This window comes from Hemiscyllium ocellatum, chromosome 38 (assembly GCF_020745735.1).
Source record: "Hemiscyllium ocellatum isolate sHemOce1 chromosome 38, sHemOce1.pat.X.cur, whole genome shotgun sequence".
NCBI classification, from domain to species: domain Eukaryota; kingdom Metazoa; phylum Chordata; class Chondrichthyes; order Orectolobiformes; family Hemiscylliidae; genus Hemiscyllium; species Hemiscyllium ocellatum.
In genome coordinates, this window is record NC_083438.1 from 126271 (window position 1) to 146309 (window position 20039).

At 63.0% G+C, this 20039-nt stretch overlaps 1 long non-coding RNA gene across 2 annotated transcripts in view; it reads right to left on the reverse strand.

The window, feature by feature from the left end:
* LOC132833958 (uncharacterized) overlaps positions 1-20039 on the reverse strand; it is an 84193-nt gene that overhangs the window by 55967 nt on the left and 8187 nt on the right. The window lies entirely within an intron of this gene.

Sequence of the window (20039 nt, forward strand, 5' to 3'; positions counted from 1 at the left end):
GGACACGCACACACACACACAGCGAGGGACACACACACACCCACACACACACACACACACACTGCGAGGGAGGGGACACACAGCGAGGGAGGGGACATACACACACAGCGAGTGAGGGGGACACACACAGTGAGGGGAGGGACACACACAGCGAGGGGGGTCACACACATACACAGCGAGGGAGGGACATGCGCACTCACACAGCGAGGGGAGACACAGCGAGGGGGGGAACACACACAGCGAGGGGTTGGCGACACACACACAGCGAGAGGGGGACAAACAGCGAGGGGGTGGGACGCACACACAGCGATGGGGGGACAAACAGTGAGACGGGGACACACACAGCGAGGGGGTGGGACGCACACACAGCGAGGGAGGCACACGTGCACACACAGGGAGTGGCGGACGCGCACAAACACACAGCGTTGGGGGGACACGTACACACAGCGAGGGAGGGACACGCACACACAGCGAGGGAGGGACACACAAACACACAGTGAGGGAGGGACACACACACAGCGAGGGAGGGACACACACACACACGCCCAGCGAGGGAGGGACATGCGCACACACACACAGCGAGGGACACACACACAGCGAGGGAGGGACACCCCCCCACACACACACACACACACACGCACACGCACAGTGAGGGAGGGACACGGACACGCACATACAGCGGGGGAGCGGGCACACACCCACACACACACACACACACGCACAGCGAGGGAGGGACATGCGCGCACACACACAGAGAGAGAGGGGACACACACACAGCGAGGGAGGCACACGTGCACACACAGCGAAGGAGGGACACACACACACAGAGCGAGGAAGGGGGGAAAAGAGACACACACAGCGAGGGGGTGGGACACACACAGCGAGGGGGTGGGACATACACAGTGAGGGGGTGGGACACACACACAGCGAGGGAGGGGGCACACACCCACACACACACATATACAGCAAGGGTTGGGGACACACACACACACACAGAGCGAGGAAGGGACACACACACACACACACACAGCGAGGGGGAGGGACACACACAGCGAGGGAAGGATACACACACAGCGGGGGAGGGGACACAAACACACACGCACAGCGAGGGAGGGACACGGACACGCACACACAGCGAGGGATGGGGACACACACACACAGCGAGGGAGGGACACACACACACACACACGCACACAGAGAGCGGGTGGGATACAAACACCGAGCGGGTGGGACACACACACAGCGAGGAAGGGACACGCACACACACACAGCGAGGGAGGACACACACACACAGCGAGGAGGGGACACACACACACACACACAGAGCGAGGGAGGGGGACGCACACACACAGTGAGGGAGGGACACGCACACATACACAGCGAGGGAGGGACAGACACAGCGAGGGTGGGGGACACTCACACAGCGATGGAGGGGGACACTCATGCACACAGCGAGGGGGGGTCACGAACAGCGAGGGAGGGGGACACACAGCGAGGGAGGGGGACACATGCACACACAGTGAGGGAGGGGCACACGCGCACACACAGCGAGGGAGGGGGACACACAGCGAGGGAGGGGGACACGCGCACACACAGCGAGGGAGGGGGACACGTGCACACACAGCGAGGGGGGACACGCGCACATAGCGAGGGAGGGGGGCACGCACACAGAGCGAGGGAGGTGGGACACGCACACAGAGCGAGGGAGGGGGACATGCGCACACACAGCGAGGGAGGGGGGACACGCACACACAGCGAGGGAGGGTCGACACGCACACACAGCGAGGGAGGGGGGAGACGCGCACACACAGCGAGGGAGGGGGGAGACACGCACACACAGCGAGGGAGGGGGAACACGCACACACAGCGAGGGTGGGGGGAGACGCGCACCCACACACACAGCGAGGGAGGGGACACGCACACACACACAGCGAGGGAGGGGACACACGCACACACACACGAGGGGGGTGGGACACACACACAGCGAGGGAGGGACACACCCACTCACAGCGAGGGAGGGACACACACACACAGCGAGGGAGGGACACACACACACACAGCGAGGGATGGGGTCGCACACAGCGAGGGAGGGGACACACACAGCGAGGGAGGGGACACACACAGCGAGGGAGGACACACACACACACAGCGAGTGATGGGGGGGATACACACACAGCGAGGGAGGGGATACACACAGCGAGGGATGGGGACACACCCACACAGGGAGGGAGGTACATACGCGCACACACAATGAGGGAGGGCGACACGCACAGCGAGGGGACACACACAGCGAGGTAAGGGGACACACATAGCGAGGTAGGGGGACACACACAGCGAGGGGGACACACACAGCAAGGGAGGGACACACACAAACACAGCGAGTGAGGGACACACACAAACACAGCAAGGTAGGGGACACGCACAAACACACAGCGAGGGAGGGACACGCGCACACACAGCGAGGGAGGGGGACACACACAGCGAGTAGGTGGACACACACACAGCGAGGGGGGACACACGCACACACACACACAGCGAGGGGGACACACGCACACACAGCGAGGGGGACACGCGCACACACAGCGAGGGAGGGACATGCGCACACACAGCGAGGGAGGGGACAGACACACACAGCGGGTAGGTGGACACACACACAGCGGGGGGGACACACGCGCACACAGCGAGAGGGGGACACACGCACACACAGCGAGGGGGGACACGCGCACACACAGCGAGGGAGGGACACGCGCACACACAGCGAGGGAGGGGGACAGACACAAATATAGTGAGGGAGGGACACACACACATACACACGGCGAGGGAGGGGAACACACAGCGAGGGAGGGGAGGCACACACAGCGAGGGAGGGACACACACACAGCGAAGGGGGGACACGCATACAGCGAGGGAGGGGGACACGCACACAGCGAGGGAGGGACACACGCACACACACACAGCGAGGGAGGGGAACACACACAGCGAGGGAGGGACACGCACACACAGCGAGGGGGGCACACACAGCGGGGGAGGGGGACACACAGCGAGGGAGGGGGGACACATAGCAAGGGGGTGGGACACACACACACAGGGAGGGAGGGACATACACACAGCGATGGGGTGGGACACACACAGCGAGGGAGGGACACACACACACACACAGCGAGGGAGGGACACGCACACACACACACACACAGCGAGGGAGGGAGGACTCACACAGCGAGTGAGGGGACACACACACACACACACACACACACAGCGAGGGGGACACACACACACAGCGAGGGAGGTACACGCGCGCACACAGCGTGGGAGAGGGGGACATGCACATAGCGAGGGGGCGGGACACACACAGCGAGGAAGGGACACACTCACACAGCGAGTGAGTGCACACACATACACGCACACACACACACAGCGAGGGAGGGAAACGCACACACAGCGAGGGAGGGACTCACACACACACGCACACACACCCAAACACACACAGAGCGAGGGAGGGGGGACACACACAGCGAGTGAGGGGGGACAGACACAGACAGTGAGGGAGGGAAACGCACACACACACAGCGAGGGTGGGGGGTCACACAGCGAGCGGGTGGGACACACACAGCGAAGGGGTGGGACGCACACACACACACAGTGAGGGAGGGGGACACACAGATACACAGCGAGGGAGGGACAGACACAGCGAGGGAGGGGGACACACATACAGCGAGGGAGGGGGAAACACACACACAACGAGGTAGGGACACACACAGAGCGAGGGAAGGGGTGCACACACACACACAGTGAGGGACGGACATGCACACACACACAGCGAGGGAGGGACACGCACACAGCGAGGGAGGGATAAACACACACACAGCGAGGGAGGGGGACACGCACTCACACAGCGAGGGAGGGGGACACGCACACACAGCGAGGGAGGGGGACACGCACACACAGCGAGGGAGGGACAAACACACATACAATGAGGGAGGGGGACACGCACACACACAGCAGGGGGTGACACACACAGCGAGTGGGGGACACATACAGCGAGGTGGGACACACACAGCGAAGGTGGGGTACACACACAGCGAGGGGACACACACACACACACACACACACACACGCACACACACATCGAGGAAGCGGGTCACACACAGAGCGAGGGAGGGGGTGGACACACACAGTGAGGGACGGACACGCGCGCACACACAGTGAGGGAGGGACATGTGCGCACACACAATGAGGGAGGGCGACACGCACAGCGAGGGGGGACACACACAGCGAGGTAAGGGGACACACACAGCGAGGTAGGGGGACACACACAGCGAGGGGGGACACACACAGGAAGGGAGGGACACACACAAACACAGCGAGGGAGGGACACACACAAACACAGCAAGGTAGGGGACACACACAAACACACAGCGAGGGAGGGACACGCGCACAAACAGCGAGGGAGGGGGACACACACAGCGATTAGGGGGACTCACACACACAGCGAGGGGGGGACACACGCACACATAGCGAGGGAGGGGGACAGACACAAACATAGTGAGGGAGGGACACACACGCACACACACACACACACACGGCGAGGGAGGGGAACACACACAGCGAGGGAGGGGAGGCACACACAGCGAGGGAGGGACACACGCACACACACACAGCGATGGAGGGACACGCACACACAGCGAGGGGGGGCACACACAGCGGGGGAGAGGGAGACACAGCGAGGGTGGGGGACACACATAGCAAGGGGGTGGGACACACACACAGGGAGGGAGGGACACACACACAGCGAGGGGGTGGGACACACACAGCGTGGGAGGGACACACACACACACAGCGAGGGAGGGACACGTGCACACACACACACAGCGAGGGAGAGGGACACACACACAGCGATGGAGGGGATACTCACGCACACAGCGATGGGGGGTCACGCACAGCGAGGGAGGGGGAGACACGCACACACAGTGAGGGAGGGGGACACACACACACAGCGAGGGAGGGACACACACACACACACACACACACAGCGAGGGAGGGGACACACACACACACAGCGAGGGAGGGGACACACAGCGAGGGAGGAGGACACACAGACACAGCGAGGGAGGGGGGCAAACACACACACAGCGAGGGAGGGACACACACACACACACAGCGAGCGGGTGGGACACAAACCGCAAGCGGGTGGGACACACACAGCGTGGGGGTGGGACACACACACACACGCACAGCGAGGGCAGGACACGGACACGGACATGCACACACAGCGAGGGAGGGACACACACACACACAGAGCGAGGGAGGGACATACACACACACAGCGAGGAAGGGACAAACACACACACACACACAGCGAGCGGGTGGGACACACACACAGCGAGGGAGGGACACGCACACACACACAGCGAGGGACACACAAACACACACACCCACACACACACACACACACACACACACACACTGCGAGGGAGGGGATACACAGCGAGGGAGGGGACATACACACACAGCGAGTGAGGGGGACACACACAGTGAGGGGAGGGACACGCGCACAAACAGCGAGGAGGGGGACACACACAGCGAGAGGGGGTCACACACATACACAGCGAGGGAGGGACATGCGCAATCACACAGCGAGGGGGGGACACAGCGAGGGGGGAACACACACAGCGACGGGGGTGGCGACACACACACAGCGAGTGGGGGACAAACAGCGAGGGGGTGGGACGCACACACAGCGATGGGGGACAAACAGTGAGGCGGGGACACACACAGCAAGGGGGTGGGACGCACACACAGAGAGGGAGGCACACGTACACAAACAGGGAGGGGCGGACTCGCACACACACACAGCGTGGGGGGGACACGTACACACAGCGAGGGAGGGACACGCACACACAGCGAGGGAGGGACACACACACACACAGTGAGGGAGGGAAACACACACAGCGAGGGAGGGACACACACACACATGCACAGCGAGGGAGGGACATGCGCACACACACACAGCGAGGGGGACACACACACACAAAGCGAGGGAGGGACACACACACACATACACACACACACACACACACACGCACACGCACAGTGAGGGAGGGACACGGACACGCACATACAGCGGGGGAGCGGGCACACACCCACTCACACACACGCACAGCGAGGGAGGGACATGCGCACACACACACAGAGAGGGAGGGGGACACACACACAGCGAGGGAGGCACACGTGCACACACAGCGAAGGAGGGACACACACACACACACACACATACACAGAGCGAGGAAGGGGGGGAAAACAGACACACACAGCGAGGGGGTGGGACACACACAGCGAGGGGGTGGGACATACACAGCGAGGGGGTGGGACACACACACAGCGAGGGAAGGATACACACACAGTGGGGGAGGGGGCACAAACACACACGCACAGCGAGGGAGGGACACGGACACGCACACACAGCGAGGGATGGGGACACACACACACAGCGAGGGAGGGGGACACACACACACAGCGAGGGAGGGACACACACACACACACACACACACACACAGCGAGCGGGTGGGACACAAACACCGAGCGAGTGGGACACACACACAGCGAGGGAGGGACACGCACACACACACACAGCGAGGGAGGACACACACACACACACACACACAGCGAGGGAGGGGACACACACACACACACACAGAGCGAGGGAGGGGGACGCACACACACAGTGAGGGAGGGACACGCACACATACACAGCGAGGGAGGGACAGACACACCGAGGGAGGGGGACACTCACACAGCGATGGAGGGGGACACTCATGCACACAGCGAGGGGGGGTCACGAACAGCGAGGGAGGGGGACACACAGCGAGGGAGGGGGACACATGCACACACAGTGAGGGAGGGGGACACGCGCACACACAGCGAGGCGGGGGACACGCGCACATAGCGAGGGAGGGGGACACGCACACAGAGCGAGGGAAGGGGACACGCGCACACACAGCGAGGGAGGGGGACACACAGCGAGGGAGGGGGACACGCGCACACACAGCGAGGGGGGACACGCGCACATAGCGAGGGAGGGGGGCACGCACACAGAGCGAGGGAGGGGGGACACGCACACAGAGCGAGGGAGGGTGACACGCGCACACACAGCGAGGGAGGGGGGACACGCACACACAGCGAGCGAGGGGCGACACGCACACACAGCGAGGGAGGGGGGAGACGCGCACACACAACGAGGGAGGGGGGACACGCACACACAGCGAGGGAGGGGGGAGACGCGCACACACACACACAGCGAGGGAGGGGACACGCACACACACACAGCGAGGGAGGGGACACACGCACACACACACGAGGGGGTGGGACACACACACAGCGAGGGAGGGACACACACACACACAGTGAGGGAGGGACACACACACACACAGCGAGGGATGGGGGGACACACACAGCGAGGGAGGGGACACACACAGCGAGGGAGGACACACACACACACAGCGAGGGATGGGGGGATACACACACAGCGAGGGAGGGGATACACACAGCGAGGGATGGGGGACACACACACACAGGGAGGGAGGGACATGTGCACACACAGCCAGGAAGGGACACGCACACACACAGTGAGGGAGGGACACGCACACATACACAGCGAGGGAGGGGGACACACACACAGCGATGGAGGGGGATACTCACGCACACAGCGAGGGGGTGTCACGCACAGCGAGGGAGAGGCACCCACAGCGAGGGAGTGGGAGACACTCACACACAGCGAGGGAGGGGGACACACACACACAGCGAGCGAGGGAGGGACACACACACACACACACAGCGAGCGGGTGGGACACAAACAGCGAGCGGGTGGGACACACACACAGTGAGGGAGGCACACGTGCACATACAGCGAAGGAGGGACACACACACACACACACACACACACACACACACAGAGCGAGGAAGGGGGGAAAACAGACACACACAGCGAGCGGGAGGGACATACACAGTGAGGGGGTGGGACACACACACAGCGAGGGAGGGGGCACACACCCACACACACACACACATACACACACACAAACACACACACACACATACACACACACACACACACATACACACACACACAGCGAGCGGGTGGGACACAAACAGCAAGCGGGTGGGACACACACAGCGAGGGGGTGGGACACACACACACGCACAGCGAGGGAAGGACACGGACACGGACACGCACACACAGCGAGGGAGGTACACACACACACACAGAGCGAGGGAAGGACACACACACACAGCGAGGAAGGGACACACACACACACACACACACACACACACACACAGCGAGCGGGTGGGACACACACACAGCGAGGGAGGGACACGCACACACACACAGCGAGGGACACACACACACACACACACACACACTGCGAGGGAGGGGACACACAGCGAGGGGGGTCACACACATACACAGCGAGGGAGGGACATGCGCAATCACACAGCGAGGGGGGGACACAGCGAGGGGGGAACACACACAGCGAGGGGGGTGGAGGCACACACACAGCGAGTGGGGGACAAACAGCGAGGGGGTGGGACGCACACACAGCGATGGGGGGACAAACAGTGAGGCGGGGACACACACAGCGAGGGGGTGGGACGCACACACAGCGAGGGAGGCACACGTGCACAAACAGGGAGGGGCGGACTCGCACACACACACAGCGTGGGGGGGACACGCACACACAGCGAGGGAGGGACACACACACACACAGTGAGGGAGGGACACACACACAGCGAGGGAGGGACACACACACACACACGCACAGCGAGGGAGGGACATGCGCACACACACACAGCGAGGGGGACACACACACACAAAGCGAGGGAGGGACACACACACACATACACACACACACACGCACACGCACAGTGAGGGAGGAACACGGACACGCACATACAGCGGGGGAGCGGGCACACACCCACACACACACACACACACACGCACAGCGAGGGAGGGACATGCGCACACACACAGAGAGAGGGAGGGGGACACACACACAGCGAGGGAGGCACACGTGCACACACAGCGAAGGAGGGACAGACATACACACACACACACACACACACACACACACACACAGAGCGAGGAAGGGGGGAAACAGACACACACAGCGAGGGGGTGGGACACACACAGCGAGGGGGTGGGACATACACAGCGAGGGAGTGGGACACACACACAGCGAGGGAGGGAGCACACACCCACACACACACACACACACACAGCGAGGGAAGGACACACACACAGCGGGGGAGGGGACACAAACACACACGCACAGCGAGGGAGGGACACGAACACGCACACACAGCGAGGGATGGCGACACACACACACAGCGAGGGAGGGGGACACACACACAGCGAGGGAGGGACACACACACACACACACAGCGAGCGGGTGGGACACAAACACCGAGCGAGTGGGACACACACACAGCGAGGGAGGGACACGCACACGCACACACAGCGAGGGAGGACACACACACACACACACAGCGAGGGAGGGGACACACACACACACACACACACACACACACACACACACACACACACAGAGCGAGGGAGGGGGACGCACACACACAGTGAAGGAGGGGCATGCACACATACACAGCGAGGGAGGGACAGACACACCGAGGGAGGGGACACTCACACAGCGATTGAGGGTGACACTCATGCACACAGCGAGGGAGGGTCATGAACAGCGAGGGAGGGGGACACACAGCGAGGGAGGGGGACACATGCACACACAGTAAGGGAGGGGGACACGCGCACAAACAGCGAGGCGGGTGACACGCGCACATAGCGAGGGAGGGGGACACGCACACAGAGCGAGGGAAGGGGACACGCGCACACACAGCGAGGGAGGGGGACACACAGCGAGGGAAGGGACACGCGCACACACAGCGAGGGAGGGGGGCACGCGCACACACAGCGAGGGAGGGGGGACACGCACACACAGCGAGGGAGGGGCGACACGCACACACAGCGAGGGAGGGGGAGACGCGCACACACAGCGAGGGGGGGGGACACGCACACACAGCGAGGGAGGGGGGAGACGCGCACACACACACACAGCGAGGGAGGGGACACGCACACACACACAGCGAGGGAGGGGACACACGCACACACACACGAGGGTAGTGGGACACACACACAGCGAGGGAGGGACACACCCACACACAGCGAGGGAGGGACACACACACACAGCGAGGGAGGGACACACACACAGCGAGGGATGGGGGGACACACACAGCGAGGGAGGGGACACACACAGCGAGGGAGGGACACACACAGAGCGAGGGATGGGGACACACACACAGCGAGGGAGGGGACACACACACACAGCGATGGAGGGGGATACTCACGCACACAGCGAGGGGGGTCACGCACAGCGAGGGAGAGGCACCCACAGCGAGGGAGGGGGAGACACTCACACACAGCGAGGGAGGGGGACACACACACACAGCGAGCGAGGGAGGGACACACACACACACACACAGCGAGCGGGTGGGACACAAACAGCGAGCGGGTGGGACGCACACACAGTGAGGGAGGCACACGTGCATATACAGCGAAGGAGGGACACACACACACACACACACACACAGAGCGAGGAAGGGGGAAAACAGACACACACAGCGAGCGGGAGGGACATACACAGTGAGGGGGTGGGACACACACACAGCGAGGGAGGGGGCACACACACACACACACACATATACACACACACACACACAGAGCGAGGAAGGGACACACACACACACACACAGCGAGGGGTAGGGACACACACACACAGCGAGGGAGGGACACACACACAGCGAGGGAGGGACACACACACACACACACACAGCGGGGGAGGGGACACAAACACACACGCACAGCGAGGGAGGGACACGGACACGCACACACAGCGAGGGATGGGGACACACACACAGCGAGGGAGGGGGACACACACACAGCGAGGGAGGGACACACACACACACACACACACACACACAGCGAGCGGGTGGGACACAAACACCGAGCGGGTGGGACACACACACAGCGAGGGAGGGACACGCACACACACACACAGCGACGGCGGACACACACACACACACACACACAGCGAGGGAGGACACACACACACACACAGAGCGAGGGAGGAGACGCACACACACAGTGAGGGACGGACACGCACACATACAGCGAGGGAGGGACAGACACAGCGAGGGAGGGGGACACTCACACAGCGATGGAGGGGACACTTATGCACACAGCGAGCGGGGGTCACGAACAGCGAGGGAGGGGGACACACAGCGAGGGAGGAGGACACGTGCACACACAGTGAGGGAGGGGGACACGCGCACACACAGCGAGGCGGGGGACACGCGCACATAGCGAGGGAGGGGGACACGCACACAGAGCGAGGGAAGGGGACACGCGCACACACAGCGAGGGAGGGGGACACACAGCGAGGGAGGGGGACACGCGCACACACAGCGAGGGAGGGGGACACGCGCACACACAGCGAGGGGGGACACGCACACATAGCGAGGGAGGGGGGACACGCACACAGAGCGAGGGAGGGGAGACACGCACACAGAGCGAGGGAGGGAGACATGCGCACACACAGCGAGGGAGGGGGGACACGCACACACAGCGAGGGAGGGGGAGACGCGCACACACAGCGAGGGAGGGGGAGACGCGCACACACAGCGAGGGAGGGGGACACGCGCACACACACACACACAGCGAGGGAGGGGACACACACACACACACACACGAGGCGGTGGGACACACACACAGCGAGGGAGGGACACACACACACATAGCGAGGGAGGGACACACACACACAGCGAGGGAGGGACACACACAGAGCGAGGGATGGGGGGACACACACAGCGAGGGAGGGGACACACACAGCGAGGGATGGGGTCCACACACACACAGGGAGGGAGGGACATGTGCACACACAGCCAGGAAGGGACACGCACACACACAGTGAGGGAGGGACACGCACACATACACAGCGAGGAAGGGGGACACACACACACAGCGATGGAGGGGGATACTCACGCACACAGCGAGGGGGGGTCACGCACAGCAAGGGAGAGGGACACACAGCGAGGGAGGGGGAGACACGCACACACAGCGAGGGAGGTGGACACACACACACAGCGAGGGAGGGGGACACACACACACACAGCGAGCGGGTGGGACACAAACAGCGAGCGGGTGGGACACACACACAGCGAGGGAGGGGGCACACACCCATACACACACATACACCCACACACACACACACACATACACATACACACACACACACACACACATGCAGCGAGGGAGGGGACACACACGCACACACACACAGCGAGGGAGGGGGACACACACACAGCGAGGGAGGGGGACACACACACACACACAGCGAGGTAGTCACACACACACACTCATACAGCGAGCGGGTGGGACACAAACAGCGAGCGGGTGGGACACACACACAGCGAGGGAGGGACATGCACACACACACAGCGAGGGAGGGGACACACACACACACCCACACACAACGAGGGAGGGGGACGCACACACACAGCGAGGGAGGGACAGACACAGCGAGGGAGGGGGACACACACAACGATGGAGGGGGACACACACACAGCGATGGAGGGGGACACTCACGCACACAGCGAGGGGGGGTCACGAACAGCGAGGGAGGGGGACACACAGCGAGGGAGGGGGACACACAGCGAGGGAGGGGGACGCGCACACACAGCGAGGGAGGGGGACATGCGAACACACAGCGAGGGAGGGGTACACGTACACATAGCGAGTGAGGGAGGACACGCACACAGAGCGAGGGAGGGGGGACACGCACACAGAGCGAGGGAGGGGGACACACACAAAACGAGGTAGGGACACACACACAGAGCGAGGGAAGGGGTGCACACACACACACACAGTGAGGGACGGACACGCACACACACACAGCGAGGGAGGGACACGCACACAGCGAGGGAGGGATAAACACACACACAGCGAGGGAGGGGGACACGCACACACACAGCGAGGGAGGGGGACACGCACACACAGCGAGGGAGGGACAAACACACATACAATGAGGGAGGGGGACACGCACACACACAGCAGGGGGGTGACACACACAGCGAGTGGGGGACACACACAGCGAAGGTGGGGGACACACACAGCGAGGGGACACACACACGCACATCGAGGAAGCGGGCCACACACTGAGCGAGGGAGGGGGTGGACACACACACAGTGAGGGACGGACACGCGCACACACACAGTGAGGGAGGGACATGCGCGCACACACAATGAGGGAGGGGGACACGCACAGCGAGGAGGGGACACACAGCGAGGGAGGGACACACACAAACACAGCGAGGGAGGGACACACACAAACACAGCAAGGTAGGGGACACACACAAACACTGCAAGGTAGGGGACACAGTGAGGGAGGGACACGCACACATACACAGCGTGGGAGGGGGACACACACACAGCGATGGAGGGGCATACTCACGCACACAGCGAGGGGGGGTCACGCACAGCGAGGGAGGGGGACACACAGCGAGGGAGGGGGACACACACACACAGCGAGGGAGGGGACACACACACAGCGAGGGAGGGACACACACACACACACACAGCGAGGGAGGGGACACGCACACACACACACAGCGAGGGAGGGGGGACACGCACACACAGCGGGGGACACACACACACAGCGAGGGAGGGACACATACACACACACACACACACACACACACACAGAGCGAGGAAGGGACACACACACACACACACACACACACACACACATACAGCGAGCGGGTGGAACACACACAGCGAGGGGGTGGGACACACACACAGCGAGGGAGGGGGCACACACCCACACACACACACATATACAGCGAGGGTTGGGGACATACACACACACACACACACACACACAGAGCGATGAAGGGGGACACACACACACACACACACACAGCGAGGGGGAGGGACACACACACAGCGGGGGAGGGGACACGGACACGCACACACAGCGAGGGAGGGACACACACACACAGCGAGGGAGGGGGATACTCACGCACACATCGAGGGAGGGTCACGCACAGCGAGGGAGGGGGACACACAGCGAGGGAGGGGGAGATACACACACACGGCAAGGGAGGGGGACACACACACACAGCGAAGGAGGGGGACACACACACACACACACACACACAGCGAGGGATGGACACACACACACACACACACACACACACACACACACACAGTGAGGGAGGGGGACATACACACAGCGAGGGAGGGGGACACACACAGAGCAAGGGAGGGGGACACACACACAGCGAGGGAGGGGGACACACACACAGCGAGGGAGGGGGACACACACACACACACAGCGAGCGGGTGGGACACACACACAGCGAGCGGGTGGGACACACACACAGTGAGGGAGGCACACGTGCACACACAGCGAAGGAGGGACACACACACACAGAGTGAGGAAGGGGGGAAAACAGACACACACAGCGAGCGGGAGGGACATACACAGCGAGGGGGTGGGACACACACACAGCGAGGGAGGGGGCACACACCCATACACACACATACACCCACACACACACACACACATACACATACACACACACACACACACACATGCAGCGAGGGAGGGGACACACACGCACACACACACAGCGAGGGAGGGGGACACACACACAGCGAGGGAGGGGGACACACACACACACACAGCGAGGTAGTCACACACACACACTCATACAGCGAGCGGGTGGGACACAAACAGCGAGCGGGTGGGACACACACACAGCGAGGGAGGGACATGCACACACACACAGCGAGGGAGGGGACACACACACACACCCACACACAACGAGGGAGGGGGACGCACACACACAGCGAGGGAGGGACAGACACAGCGAGGGAGGGGGACACACACAACGATGGAGGGGGACACACACACAGCGAGGGAGGGGGACACTCACGCACACAGCGAGGGGGGGTCACGAACAGCGAGGGAGGGGGACACACAGCGAGGGAGGGGGACACACAGCGAGGGAGGGGGACGCGCACACACAGCGAGGGAGGGGGACATGCGAACACACAGCGAGGGAGGGGTACACGTACACATAGCGAGTGAGGGAGGACACGCACACAGAGCGAGGGAGGGGGGACACGCACACAGAGCGAGGGAGGGGGACACACACAAAACGAGGTAGGGACACACACACAGAGCGAGGGAAGGGGTGCACACACACACACAGTGAGGGACGGACACGCACACACACACAGCGAGGGAGGGACACGCACACAGCGAGGGAGGGATAAACACACACACAGCGAGGGAGGGGGACACGCACACACACAGCGAGGGAGGGGGACACGCACACACAGCGAGGGAGGGACAAACACACATACAATGAGGGAGGGGGACACGCACACACACAGCAGGGGGGTGACACACACAGCGAGTGGGGGACACACACAGCGAAGGTGGGGGACACACACAGCGAGGGGACACACACACGCACATCGAGGAAGCGGGCCACACACTGAGCGAGGGAGGGGGTGGACACACACACAGTGAGGGACGGACACGCGCACACACACAGTGAGGGAGGGACATGCGCGCACACACAATGAGGGAGGGGGACACGCACAGCGAGGGGGGGACACACAGCGAGGGAGGGACACACACAAACACAGCGAGGGAGGGACACACACAAACACAGCAAGGTAGGGGACACACACAAACACAGCAAGGTAGGGGACACAGTGAGGGAGGGACACGCACACATACACAGCGTGGGAGGGGGACACACACACAGCGATGGAGGGGCATACTCACGCACACAGCGAGGGGGGGTCACGCACAGCGAGGGAGGGGGACACACAGCGAGGGAGGGGGACACACACACACAGCGAGGGAGGGGACACACACACAGCGAGGGAGGGACATGCACACACACACAGCGAGGGAGGGGACACACACACACACCCACACACAACGAGGGAGGGGGACGCACACACACAGCGAGGGAGGGACAGACACAGCGAGGGAGGGGGACACACACAACGATGGAGGGGGACACACACACAGCGATGGAGGGGGACACTCACGCACACAGCGAGGGGGGGTCACGAACAGCGAGGGAGGGGGACACACAGCGAGGGAGGGGGACACACAGCGAGGGAGGGGGACGCGCACACACAGCGAGGGAGGGGGACATGCGAACACACAGCGAGGGAGGGGTACACGTACACATAGCGAGTGAGGGAGGACACGCACACAGAGCGAGGGAGGGGGGACACGCACACAGAGCGAGGGAGGGGGACACACACACAACGAGGTAGGGACACACACACAGAGCGAGGGAAGGGGTGCACACACACACACAGTGAGGGACGGACACGCACACACACACAGCGAGGGAGGGACACGCACACAGCGAGGGAGGGATAAACACACACACAGCGAGGGAGGGGGACACGCACACACACAGCGAGGGAGGGGGACACGCACACACAGCGAGGGAGGGACAAACACACATACAATGAGGGAGGGGGACACGCACACACACAGCAGGGGGGTGACACACACAGCGAGTGGGGGACACACACAGCGAAGGTGGGGGACACACACAGCGAGGGGACACACACACGCACATCGAGGAAGCGGGCCACACACTGAGCGAGGGAGGGGGTGGACACACACACAGTGAGGGACGGACACGCGCACACACACAGTGAGGGAGGGACATGCGCGCACACACAATGAGGGAGGGGGACACGCACAGCGAGGGGGGGACACACAGCGAGGGAGGGACACACACAAACACAGCGAGGGAGGGACACACACAAACACAGCAAGGTAGGGGACACACACAAACACAGCAAGGTAGGGGACACAGTGAGGGAGGGACACGCACACATACACAGCGTGGGAGGGGGACACACACACAGCGATGGAGGGGCATACTCACGCACACAGCGAGGGGGGGTCACGCACAGCGAGGGAGGGGGACACACAGCGAGGGAGGGGGACACACACACACAGCGAGGGAGGGGACACACACACAGCGAGGGAGGGACACACACACACACACACAGCGAGGGAGGGGACACGCACACACACACACAGCGAGGGAGGGGGGACACGCACACACAGCGGGGGACACACACACACAGCGAGGGAGGGACACATACACACACACACACACACACACACACACAGAGCGAGGAAGGGACACACACACACACACACACACACACACACACACACATACAGCGAGCGGGTGGAACACACACAGCGAGGGGGTGGGACACACACACAGCGAGGGAGGGGGCACACACCCACACACACACACATATACAGCGAGGGTTGGGGACATACACACACACACACACACACACACAGAGCGATGAAGGGGGACACACACACACACACACACACAGCGAGGGGGAGGGACACACACACAGCGGGGGAGGGGACACGGACACGCACACACAGCGAGGGAGGGACACACACACACAGCGAGGGAGGGGGATACTCACGCACACATCGAGGGAGGGTCACGCACAGCGAGGGAGGGGGACACACAGCGAGGGAGGGGGAGATACACACACGGCAAGGGAGGGGGACACACACACACAGCGAAGGAGGGGGACACACACACACACACACACACAGCGAGGGATGGACACACACACACACACACACACACACACACACACACACACACACAGTGAGGGAGGGGGACATACACACAGCGAGGGAGGGGGACACACACAGAGCAAGGGAGGGGGACACACACACAGCGAGGGAGGGGGACACACACACAGCGAGGGAGGGGGACACACACACACACAGCGAGCGGGTGGGACACACACACAGCGAGGCGGGGACACACACACAGCGAGGGAGGGACACACACACACAGCGAGGAAGGGACACACACACACACACACAGCGAGGGATGGGGGGACACACAGCGAGGGAGGGGACACACACAGCGAGGGAGGACACACACACACAGCGAGGGATGGGGGGTATACACACACAGCGAGGGATGTGGACACACACACACACACAGCGAGGGAGGGGACACGCACACACACAGCGAGGGAGGGGACACACGCACACACACACGAGGGGGTGGGACACACACACAGCGAGGCGGGGACACACACACAGCGAGGGAGGGACACACACACACAGCGAGGAAGGGACACACACACACACACACAGCGAGGGATGGGGGGACACACAGCGAGGGAGGGGACACACACAGCGAGGGAGGACACACACACACAGCGAGGAATGGGGGGTATACACACACAGCGAGGGATGTGGACACACACACACACACAGCGAGGGATGGGACACACGCACACACACACGAGGGGGTGGGACACACACACAGCGAGGCGGGGACACACACACAGCGAGGGAGGGACACACACACACAGCGAGGAAGGGACACACACACACACACACACACACAGCGAGGGATGGGGGGACACACACAGCGAGGGAGGGGACACACACAGCGAGGGAGGACACACACACACAGCGAGGGATGGGGGGATACACACACAGCGAGGGATGTGGACACACACACACACACAGCGAGGGAGGGGACACACACAGCGAGGGATGGGGGACACACACACACAGGGTGGGAGGGACATGTGCGCACACAGCCAGGAAGGGACACGCACACACACAGTGAGGGAGGGACACGCACACATACACAGCGAGGGAGGGGGATACACACACAGCGATGGAGGGGCATACTCACGCACACAGCGAGGGGGGGTCACGCACAACGAGGGAGGCACAGGTGCACATACAGCGAAGGAGGCGCGCACACACACACACACACACACACAGAGCGAGGGAGGGACACACACACACACACACACACACACACACAGCGGGGGAGGGGACACAAACACACACGCACAGCGAGGGAGGGACACGGACACGCACACACAGCGAGGGATGGACACACACACACACACACACACACACACACACAGCGAGGGAGGGGGACGCACACACATAGTGAGGGAGGGACACGCACACACACACAGCGAGGGAGGGGACACACACACACACACACACAGCGAGGGAGGGCGACGCACACACACAGTGAGGGAGGGACACACACACATACACAGCGAGGGAGGGACAGACACAGCGAGGGAGGGGGACACACACAGCGATGGAGGAGGACACTCATACAGCGATGGAGGGGGACACTCACGCACACAGCGAGGGTGTTCACGAACAGCGAGGGAGGGGGACACACAGCGAGGGAGGGGGACACACAGCGAGGGAGGGGGACGCACACACACAGCGAGGGAGGGGGACACGCGCACACACAGCGAGGGAGGGGGGACACGCACACACAGCGAGGGAGGGGGGACATGCACACAGAGCGAGGGAGGGGGGACACGCACACAGAGCGAGGGAGGGGGGACACGCACACACAGTTAGGGAGGGGTCACGCGCACACACAGCGAGGAAGGGGGGACACGCACACACAGCAAGGGAGGGGGAGACGCATACACAGCGAGGGAGGGGGGAGACGCGCACACACCGCGAGGGAGGGGGACACGCGCGCACACACACACACACACACACACAGCAAGGGAGGAGACACGCACACACACACACAGCGAGGGAGGGGCCACATGCACACACACACGAGGGGGTGGGACACACACACAGCGAGGCGGGGACACACACACACAGAGCGAGGGATAGGGGGACACACACAGCGAGGGAGGGAACACACACACACACACACACACACAGCGAGGGATGGGTGGGATACACACACAGCGAGGGATGGGGGGACACACACACTGCGAGGGAGGGGACACACACAGCGAGGGATGGGTGACTCACACACACAGAGCGAGGGATGGGGGGACACACACAGCGAGGGAGGGACACACA